At 61.0% G+C, this 11,279-nt stretch overlaps 1 non-coding gene across 1 annotated transcript; it reads left to right on the forward strand.

Annotated features, from left to right (window-relative positions):
- The first annotated feature begins 7,430 nt into the window (after positions 1-7,430).
- Positions 7,431-7,586, forward strand: LOC133143293 (5.8S ribosomal RNA). Its single transcript, XR_009710405.1, has one exon. It is a non-coding gene; the product is annotated as a 5.8S ribosomal RNA (ribosomal RNA).
- Positions 7,587-11,279: the final 3,693 nt, after the last annotated feature.

Here is an 11,279-nt window from a genome sequence, read left to right on the forward strand (position 1 = left end):
CCACCTGGAGGTCCCAAAAAAGCTCCATAATCGGTTAAAAATGCTTAGCCGCGTCCCTGGAAGCCTAATCGGGCGTAAAAAGTTAGGCGGAACGGCCCTGGAGCTCCAGCTGGAAGTCCTCAAAAAGCTCCATAATTGGTTAAAAATGCTTAGCTGCGGCCCTGGAAGCCTAATCGGGCGTCAAAAATTAGGCGGAAAGGCCCCCCGAGGACCGGCCGGAGCTCCGCTGGAAGACCAGAGGGCCGTCGAAAATTCTTAGCCGAGGCTCTGGAAGCCTCGCCGGGCATCGCTCGCGGCAGCCGGGGTAGCTCTTAGGTACCAGGGGCAAGCGCTCAGGTACCAGGGGCGAGCGCTCAGGTACCAGGGGTAAGCTCTGATGCAGTACCAGCTTTGGTCTGTTGGTGCGCCAGAATACGATGAGTTGGTCCCCCTAGTTACTGAACTCATCCCCTTTACCCCGTAATCGCAAAATATAGTCAGCACGTATATGCAGAAGACTTTTTTTTTCTTTTTGAAAATGTTTCTGTGTGCAGACGGTTCCCCGGTCGGACAGCGACTGTGAGAAAGCGGTCCTGGACGTCCAATCAAATTTTGCGAATATTTTCTAAGTGTCACCGAGGGCTGACACGCAATCTGTCCGAGGCGCGCTGGTTCCCTGGTCGGATCCGAATGGCGAAAATTCCAACACGGAGCTCGGTGAGAATTTCAGAATATTTTCTAAGTGCAAGCGTGGGCTGCCGCACAAGCTGTCCGAGGTGCGACGGTTCCCCGGTCGGCCCAAAAAGGTGAAAACTCGGCCTCTCCACCACGGAAGTCGGTGATAATTTCAGAATATTTTGTAAGTACGAGCGTGGGCTGCCGCACAAGCTGTCCGAGTGGCCTCTCCTCCTGCAGCTCGCCCCGACTCTGGCGAATATTTCCTAAGTGCCAACGGCTCTTGCGCGGTCAAGTGTCCGCTCCGCGCTGGTTCCCGGTGTCGGCCACAAAGAGCGAAAAATCAGCCTCTCCTCCTGGAGCTCGCGCCGACTCTGGCGAATATTTCCGAAGTGCCAACGGCTCTTGCGCGGTCAAGTGTCCGCTCCGCGCTGGTTCCCGGTGTCGGCCACAAAGAGCGAAAAATCAGCCTCTCCTCCTGGATGTCGCACCGACTCAGGCGAAAAAATTCTAAGTGCCAACGGCTCTTGCGCCGTTAAGTGTCCGCTCCGCGCTGGTTCCCGCGGTCAGCCACAAATGGCGAAATATCAGCCTCTCCTCCTGGAGCTCGCGCCAACTCAGGTGAAAATGTTTTAAGTGTCAACGGCTCTTGCGCCATAAAGTGTCCGCTTTGGCTGGTTCCCGCGGTCGGTCACAAATAGCAGAAAATCAGCCTCTTCCCCTGGAGCTCGCGCCAACTTTCGCGAAAGATTTCTAAGTGCCAACGGCTCTTGCGCCGTTAAGTGTCCGCTCCGCGCTGGTTCCCGCGGTCAGCCACAAATGGCGAAAAATCAGCCTCTCCTCCTGGAGCTCGCGCCAACTCAGGCGAAAAATTTCTAAGTGCCAACGGCTCTTGCGCCGTAAAGTGTCCGCTTTGGCTGGTTCCCGCGGTCGGCCACAAATAGCAGAAAATCAGCCTCTTCCCCTGGAGCTCGCGCCAACTTTCGCGAAAGATTTCTAAGTGCCAACGGCTCTTGCGCCGTAAAGTGTCTGCTTTGGCTGGTTCCCGCGGTCGGCCACAAATGGCGAAAAATCAGCCTCTCCTCCTGGAGCTCGTGCCAACTCAGGCGAAAAATTTCTAAGTGCCAACGGCTCTTGCGCCGTAAAGTGTCCGCTCCGCGCTGGTTCCGCGGTCGGCCGCAAATAGCGAAAAATCAGCCTCTCGCCCTGGAGCTCCCTCCGGAATTTGGCGAAAATTTTCAAAGTGTCTTTAGGTACCAGGGGTTGGGGTACCAGGGGTAGGTGCAGTACCAGCTTTGGTCTGTTGGTGCGCCAGAGTACGATGAGTTGGTCCCCCTAGTCACTGTACTCATTACCTTTACCCCCAAATCGCAAAATATACGTAGTCAGAACGAGTGTGGGGAACACAAAATTTTGCCCCGAGAACCAGGCGGCTGGTGTTTCTAGCGTTGTGTTCCCCCAAAAAAGTGTTCACCTGCTCGGACAGCGAACCTAGGAGCTACGGCAAAGCACTCTGGAAGTGCAAGAGCAAAACATTTTCTAAGTACAAAAACTTTCGAAAATTTTCAAAGTGCCACATTGCTCGAAAATTTTCAAAGTGCCACATTGCTCGAAAATTTTCAAAGTGCTACATGTTTTACATCCAAGGAAGGAATAGTGGAGGACCGGCCGCCTCCTTAAACACAGGCTGGCGGAACGACGGGGAGGACCGGCCGCCTCCTTAAACACAGGCCGGTGGAACGTTTGGAAGAATCTCGTGGAGGACCGGCCGCCTCCTTAAACACAGGCCGGTGGGAACGACTGGCAGAACCGCGTGACAGCCGCCAGCTCCCGGCGTCCGCACGTGAACGAACACCCCCCTTCCGGGGACGGCCGTCTCCTCCCGGCCGCCGTCCTTCACCCCCTCACCTTCCGGACCCCCGTCTGCTCCCGGCGGGCCTCCGAGTACCCCCACCTTCTCCCAAACTGACCGACAGGCAATGAGACCCGCCTTGGTAGGGCCTCCCGCCGGCGTTGGGTGGACGGTTCCCCCTACTTGCGGGTCGCTCTCCGTGGAGGACCGGCCGCCTCACTAAACATAGGCCAGGCGAAAATCAACGAATGTTATCCATCCAAGGAAGGAGGAACCGGCCGCCTCCTTAAACACAGGCCGGGCGAAAATCTGCGAATGTTATCCATCCAAGGACGGAGAACCGGCCGCCTCACTAAACATAGGCCGGGCGAAAATCTGCGAATGTTATCCATCCAAGGAAGGAGGAACCGGCCGCCTCCTTAAACACAGGCCGGGCGAAAATCTGCGAATGTTATCCATCCAAGGAGGGAGGACCGGCCGCCTCACTAAACATAGGCCGGGCGAAAATCTGCGAGTGTTATCCGTCCTAGGAAAGAGGAACAGGCCGCCTCCTTAGGCCGGGCGAAAATCTGCGAATGTTATCCATCCAAGGAAGGAGGAACCGGCCGCCTCCTTAAACACAGGCCGGGCGAAAATCTGCGAATGTTATCCATCCAAGGAGGGAGGACCGGCCGCCTCACTAAACATAGGCCGGGCGAAAATATGCGAGTGTTATCCGTCCTAGGAAGGAGGAACCGGCCGCCTCCTTAGGCCGGGCGAAAATCTGCGAATGTTATCCATCCAAGGAAGGAGGAACCGGCCGCCTCCTTAAACACAGGCCGGGCGAAAATCTGCGAATGTTATCCATCCAAGGAGGGAGGACCGGCCGCCTCACTAAACATAGGCCAGGCGAAAATCTGCGAGTGTTATCCGTCCTAGGAAGGAGGAACCGGCCGCCTCCTTAAACACAGGCCGGGCGAAAATCTGCGAATGTTATCCATCCAAGGAGGGAGGACCGGCCGCCTCACTAAACATAGGCCGGGCGAAAATCTGCGAATGTTATCCATCCAAGGAAGGAGGAACCGGCCGCCTCCTTAAACACAGGCTGGGCGAAAATTTGCGAATGTTATCCATCCAAGGACGGAGGACCGTCCGCCTCCTTAAACACAGGCCGGTGGGAACGACTGGCAGAATCGCGTGACGGCCGCCTGCTTCCGGCGTCGGCACGTAAACAAACACCCCCCTCCCGGGGACGGCCGTCTGCTCCCGGCCGCCGTCTTTCACCCCCCTCAGCTTCCGGGCCCCCGCACGGTTCATCCTCGGCCCCCGCTGGCCAAGCCCGACCGACGTGCCACCCCCGTTGCCGAGTTCGCTCTTCCCGAGCTTCGTCTCCAACCCTCACGCAAACCGCCGGTCCCCCGACCGACGGGAGCCGCTTGCCAAGCGACATCAGCGTCAGCGTCCTACAGGTCTGAACTGGCCACAGTACGCGCGCGGCAGACACAGCGACACCGCGGCGGCGGCGGCAGCTAAAGGGCGGGCCAGTTCACACGGATCAGCTTACGGAGCGCGGCCCAGCTCCTCTCGTCAAGGCCTCAGCGAGCGGCTTGAAGGTTCCGTTGCCGGCCGGAGGCCCCGTCCCACCCGCTAGGCTCGCGAAGACCATTTACCCCAGCAAGCCCCTGCTGACGCGAGCGGCGTCCGGAAAATGTTGCAGAAACCGCTCGGCCGAGCAACCCCTTCTGACCCCCACCCCTACCTGGTTGATCCTGCCAGTAGCATATGCTTGTTTCAAAGATTAAGACATGCAAGTCTAAGTGCACACGGCCCGTACAGCGAAACTGCGAATGGCTCATTAAATCAGTTATGGTTCCTTTGATCGCTCCATAGTTACTTGGATAACTGTGGCAATTCTAGAGCTAATACATGCAAACGAGCGCCGACCTCCGGTGACGCGCGGGCACCGGTCCCGGCTCGCGCCGAAGTTGGGTGGACGGTTCCTCCCCACTTGCGGGTCGCTCTCTGTGGAGGATCGGCCGCCTCACTAAACATAGGCCGGGCGAAAATCTGCGAATGTTCTACATCCAAGGAAGGAGGAACCAGCTGCCTCCTTAAACCACCGGCTGGGCGAAAATCTGCGAATGTTATCCATCGAAGGAAAGAGGAACCGGCCGCCTCCTTAAACACAGGCCGGGCGAAAATCTGCGAATGTTATCCATCCAAGGACGGAGGACCGGCCGCCTCCTTAAACACAGGCCGGTGGGAACGACTGGCAGAATCGCGTGTGAACAAACACCCCCCTCCCGGGGACGGCCGTATGCTCCCGGCCGCCGTCCTTCACCCCCCTCAGCTTCCGGACCCCCTCTGCTCCCGGCGGGCCTCCGAGTACCCTCCCCTTCTCCCGAACTGACCAACTGGCACTCATGACCCGCCTTGGTAGGGCCCCCACCGGCCCCGGCTCGCGCCGGCGTTGGGTGGACGGTTCCTCCCCACTTGCGGGTCGCACTCTAGCGCCTCGGCCGCCGCGAGAGCGTGCGCTACGCGCCGCCCCCGCAGGCTTTGGCGCGACCGTACGGCAGCGAGACCGAGACGCCCCGAATCACGCACCTAGAGGAAATCAACGGAGGCCGAGCACGCAATCTGATCGTGGCACGCCGCGTGGGAGTCCGCCGGCCGCGCCGGTCTACCGCGAATGCTGTTTCTCAAATCCTTGCCTAACCAGACGGCACCGCGGGATGTGCTGTCCCACTCTGCTTGACTATCCGAATAGCCTTTCCCGACTGCCGCGTTGCGGGAGGCGTCTTTCGTGCCGCCGGTGGCGTATGACCTTCCGCGTGAGGCGTGCGGGCTCGGGGGGGCCGCAACGACCAAGTCTGACTCGGACGGGGCGCAGCTTCCCTCCCGGTCGCAGCAATAAGCGCCGAACGCAGCGTTGGTCACCAGCCACCCCGGCGGGTTCGTCGGGAGCGCCGGTACCCTTCCGTAAATAGTTGCCAGCTGGCCACAGCGGGCCGCACTGACCGAGTCTGACTCGGACGGGGCGCAGCTTCCCGTCTGGGTGACAGCGGAGCTGAGCACGGAGGGGCGGCCGGAACCCCTTCGACCCCCCGTCTCCCACCAGTGTCGATCCAACTCCGCATCCTGGCCGCAGCGCGAGACCGGCGGGCCGCAACGACCGAGTCTGACTCGGCCCGTCCCCGTGCGCAGCTTCCCGCTTGGGCCTCGGCGCGCGTGCCTCGCGCGGGCAAGTCGCCGGCACAGCGCCGCGCCCCCGACCTCCGCTTTACGGAAACGAAGCGAGCCTCAGCGGGCCGCAACGACGAGTCTGACTCGGACGGGGCGCAGCTTCCCGCCTGGGTCATCGCACGTTCCACCAGCTCGGGCCTGGAAGGCCGACGCCTTTCCCCCGGACCAACGCCGTGCCCGCACGGTTCATCCTCGGCCCCCGCTGGCCAAGCCCGACCGACGTGCCACCCCCGTTGCCGAGTTCGCTCTTACCGAGCTTCGTCCCCAACCCTCACGCGAACCGCCCGTCCCCCTACCGACCGACGGGTGCCGCTTGCCAAGCGACGTCAGCGTCCTACGGGTCTGAACTGGCTACAGTATGCGCGCGGCAGACACAGCGACACCGCGGCGGCGGCGGCAGCTAAAGGGCGGGCCAGCTCACACGGATCAGCTTACGGAGTGCGGCCCGGCTCCTCTCGTCAAGGCCTCAGCGAGCGGCTTGAAGGCTCCGTTGCCGGCCGGAGGCCCCGTCCCACCCGCTAGGCTCGCGAAGACCATTTACCCCAGCAAGCCCCTGCTGACGCGAGTGGCGTCCGGAAAATGTCGCAGAAACCGCTCGGCCGAGCAACCCCTTCTGACCCCCACCCCTACCTGGTTGATCCTGCCAGTAGCATATGCTTGTCTCAAAGATTAAGCCATGCAAGTCTAAGTGCACACGGCCCGTACAGCGAAACTACCCGTTGAGGACGGCGGGGGAAGGGACTTTTCCCGCGGCTCACGCACTCGTTCGCCCCGCCTTAGCCGGGGGGCGTTTGGTGCCGGCACGCGGGGGCCCGGCCCCTTAGACCGAAGCGATGAGCGGAGGATGACGGAGGAAGGACTCCCGCGGCTCACGCGCCCTGGCCCGCCAAGGAGGGTAACCCGGACGTCTCCGGAACCGGACGGCCAGTGCGGTTGGCCGGCCGGGACGGACCCGGGGCGACACCTGAGCGGGCGGCGCCGGCGCGCGGGGCTGGCCTCCTCTCCTGCCGCGCCCAAACAATGCAAGAGAGATTGACCCCGGCGCCGGCGCGCGGGTAAGGGGTTGGTCGGTATGTGGCCCGCGCGCGTGCGTCGTGTGTGGGGAAGGCCCGGTAGTCACACCGGCGTCGGCCCCCCCCGCCCACCGTCGCGCGACGTCACCGTCCGCCCCCCGCCCCTGCGCGCCCGCTCGACTAGCGCCGGCCGGACTCTCCTTCGCTGTCTTGAATTGGTCTCGGGTTGGCCACGGCCGGGGTCGGGCCCGGTGTCATCGGAGGCCTCCAACTCAGAACTATAACCCATTGCGGCGGGTACCCAACTCGCGGCCCGCCTTCGGCAGACCCTGGGGGGTTTAATGTCCACACCACACGCACGTTCTGAGGCGGGTGGGTGGCACCCGTTGCCGGAAGGTCGGAAAAACCATATTTTTGATTGTTGGAACTTGGCAACCACGGCGCGCTGCTGAGGGAAGCGCGGCGGTGGACGGCGGCGACCGCGCCAGCAAGCCCCGGCGTCTTTGCGCGCCGGCGGAGGGTCTGCGCACGGCGTAACGCCAGCTTTCCCCGTCCGGCGGTGGACGGCGGCTACCGCGCCAGCAAGCCCCGGCGTCTTTGGGCGCTGGCGGAGGGTCCGCGCGCGGCATAACGCCATCTCCCCGTCCGCCTCGACGCTCACGTCGGAAACGAAAGAAACAATGTACAACTCTTAGCGGTGGATCACTCGGCCCGTGCGTCGATGAAGGACGCAGCTAGCTGCGAGAACTATAATGTGAATTGCAGGACACATTGATCATCGACACTTCGAACGCACTTTGCGGCCCCGGGTCCGTTCCGGGGCCACGCCTGTCTGAGCGTCGCTCGAATATCAATCGGGAGCGAAGGGAATCCCGGGCTCCGTCGGCGCGACTTCCGTGCAACGTTCGCGCGGCTGCCGCCTTCGTCCCGGCCCCTTCACCCACTCGTCCCCTTAAGTGCAGACCTGCGACGTCCGCTTCCCCGTCGACCCTCCCGCAACGGGTCCGGGCGCGGCTGCCGGTGGAGTTAGCGACCATCGCGCTGCCCGCGTCCCGTTCCCACCGCGGTCGGTCGGCGTGGCGGCGCCGCGGAAAGATCCAGCGAGCCCGGCCGGCCGCACCTACTACCCCCTCATTTCCGACCTCAGATCAGACGAGACGACCCGCTGAATTTAAGCATATTACTAAGCGGAGGAAAATAAACTAACCAGGATTCCCTCAGTAGCGGCGAGCGAAGAGGGAAGAGCCCAGCGCTGAATCAGAAGGTCGTTGCGCCCGACGCCGCGCGGAGGGGGCCCGAGTCCTTCTGATATAGGCTCTGCCCAGGGACGGTGTGAGGCCGGTAGCGGCCCCCCGCGCGCCGGGGCGCGGCCTTCTCGGAGTCGGGTTGTTTGTGAATGCAGCCCAAATCAGGTGGTAAACTCCATCTAAGGCTAAATACTGGCACGAGACCGATAGAGGACAAGTACCTTAAGGGAAAGTTGAAAAGAACTTTGAAGAGAGAGTTCAACAGGGCGTGAAACCGTTGAGAGGTAAATGGGTGGGGACAACGCAGTCCGATCGGGGAATTCAACCCGGCTGGGATTGGCGGCCGCCTGGGGCGTCGCGGGGGGCTGACTCTTTCGGGCGCACTTCCCCCTGTGGTGTGCGTCGCGACCGTCCCTGGGTCGGCTTGGAAGGGTCTGGGGTGAAGGTGGCGCGAGCGGCGGGGCGGTGCGGGGGGGCCTTCGGAATCTCCAGCCGTTTCCGCACCCGCGCTGTACAGCGCTTTCCTTACTCCGACTTTGCTGCTTCCCCCCGGGGACGTGGAAGTACTTGCTGCGCCTTCCGAACTAGGACAGGGCATCCTCGCCCCAGTGCGCGTTGGCCTGTCGCGCCGCTAGGGCGGGGATCGGTCGTCAAAGTAGGCGTCAGGGGTCCGCGGCGATTGTGGCAGCCCACCCGACCCGTCTTGAAACACGGACCAAGGAGTTTAACGCGCGCGCGAGTCGGAGGGCACGAACGAACCCCTATTTCCAGCGCAATGAAAGTGAGGAGCCAGCGCGCGCCGGCCGAGGTGGGATCCCGGCCCTCCCATGGGTCGGGCGCACCACCGGCCCGTCTCGCCCGCAGCGTCGGGGAGGTGAAGCTCGAGCGCGCGCAATGAGACCCGAAAGATGGTGAACTATGCCCGGGCAGGGCGAAGCCAGAGGAAACCCTGGTGGAGGCCCGCAGCGGTCCTGACGTGCAAATCGGTCGTCCGACCTGGGTATAGGGGAGAAAGACTAATCGAACCATCTAGTAGCTGGTTCCTTCCGAAGTTTCCCTCAGGATAGCTGGCACTCGAACTATGTGCAGTTTTATCTGGTAAAGCCAATGACTAGAGTAGAGATGCACCGATCCGATATCTGGATCAGATATGGGCTTTACGGGGGGTGAGTCTGACACGATGTCGCAGGCCTCTCCTTAGTGGGTTGGGCTGCGGTGACTTACGAGTTGGTTGCTAGGCTGCGCTGCCTAGCGGACGGCTGCCCGGGGTTGATCTCGATGTATAGCCCACTAGAATCGGGAGACTTTGTTCTCTTGTGTGTTCTCACGGTAGTGAGGCCGTAGGCATGTCTGATATCTTACGGATCACCCAGGATAGCCGTTCTGGGTTACCAAAATCGGCTGAGGCGCAGCTCGGAGAGGGGCTGTTGCTGCTCGAGCAACCTCCCCGTGACGTGCTTGAGGTTGGGCTTGTGCGCGGCCAGCGAATCAACCTCTCCGGGGGCCATGGGGACCAACCTCCGGAGGCATTGCTTGGGGTCCCCAAACGGCTTGTAGTCACTTCTACGGGCCATGGTTGCAAAAACTCCTTGGTTAGGAAGTCCGTACAGACAGAGGCACAGGATCAGAGCCACAGTCAGTCAGGCCGAAGGAGCGGGTGGACCCCAGCTGGCGAAGCTCTTGAGAACACCTCAGTGGTGTCTGAATCAATGGCCTCCGTTGCCTCTGGTATGAGAGTTGGGGTGGCGGGGGTCGTGTTAGCGCTGCAACCTGCTCTCCGTGGTGGCGTGGATAATGAGACGGGAGAGGGCCCGTCTAGGAAGCGGCGTAGGAGGGATCCGAGGCCTCCGGACCAAGTCTTGGTGCATCTGCCTCGAGAGTCCATGGACTTCCCATTGTGTGGGGCGCGTGTGGTTGGTATACGTAGGTTTGGGTTGCATTGCGCTTCCCGGCATGCGGGTGTCTTCATCGTGTATGGCTGTCGTGAGTGCGAAAGACGCGGTGAAAACAGTCATGCTATTCGGTGTCATGTCTCGAAATGCCGAGGCGTGCGCAGGGTGGGTGACGAACAAGGGGTCGCTTGCGATCACTGTGGGCGCCGTTTTCGGACGGCTGTTGGAGTGTCTCAGCATAAGCAGCAGGCCCATGCAGCGGAGTGGTTCACGGCTCGTAAAGAGCGGAGCCGGGCACGTAAGGGAGGGAAGTGAGGAGAGGAAGTGGAGCGTGAAGGAGGAGGCTCGGATGGTGAAGCCAATGGAAAAGTACAGGAATCATAAGCACAAGAATGTGATGGTGGCCCGGATGTTGGGAACGGGCAAGTCCGGAGAGCAGGTGAGGTGGAAGTGGGGGTCCCTGTGCGGTCTGCCAGGGCGACGCCCCAGAAATGGACCTGCCCCCCGTCGCTTCCAGATCTGGTGGAGAATAGAGTTCTGGAAGAGCTGCTGGCGGGGGGTGTGGAGCATCGGGCCACCGCTGCCTTAGTCAAGAAAGCAGGTCGGAAGCCTAGCCTGATCGAGTCCTCTGCTTTGGATCTCATGAAAGCCTTAGGGGGTAAGGTAGTGTGGCCGACAAAGTCCGCGAGGTCCAGACCTCGAGACCAATGGAAGACGGGTTGGGCGTAGGAGAGTGTTCTACCACCAGCAGCGCGGCTATTCTGAGGCGAGGAAGGGGCTGGAACGGCGGATCTTGGATGGTCTGACGCCCCATAGGTGTGATTTGCCGCTGGAGTTGGTGGATAGGCACTTCAGGAGTAAATGGGAAACGGTCAAGCCGTTTTATGGACTGGAGGGCTTCGAGGTGGGACTGACCGCAGATAACGAACCATTCTACCACCCGAACACACAATAGGACTATGCACTTATCCTTTGATGTTATTGTTATGCAAATGAGGTGCAGGTGTCACGGGGGGGGGCTGTAAGTGTCATGGGGGAGCGGGGTGCAGGTGTTTTAGGGGGAGGGGCTGCAAGTGTTGTGGGGGAGGTGCTGCAATGTCACTAAGATAACACTAGAGGGCGGCATTCGCATAGGGAGGAAAAAAAACGAGGTGGAGAGGTGCAGTGTCACTAAGATAACACTAGAGGGCGGCATTCGCATAGGGAGGGAAAAAAACGAGGTGGAGAGGTGCAGTGCCACTAAGATAACACTAGAGGGCAGTATTCGTAAGGGGAGAAAAACTGACTGCAGTTGTGGGGGGAGGCCTAGGTGTGTTTTTTTTTGTTTGTTTTGTTTTTTTGGAGACAGAACGTCTGAAGAAAGGTGTTATGTTGGTGCGACCGCCGAATCGCCGCG

The sequence above is a fragment of the Syngnathus typhle genome, linkage group LG18, assembly GCF_033458585.1.
Source record: "Syngnathus typhle isolate RoL2023-S1 ecotype Sweden linkage group LG18, RoL_Styp_1.0, whole genome shotgun sequence".
NCBI lineage: Eukaryota > Metazoa > Chordata > Actinopteri > Syngnathiformes > Syngnathidae > Syngnathus > Syngnathus typhle.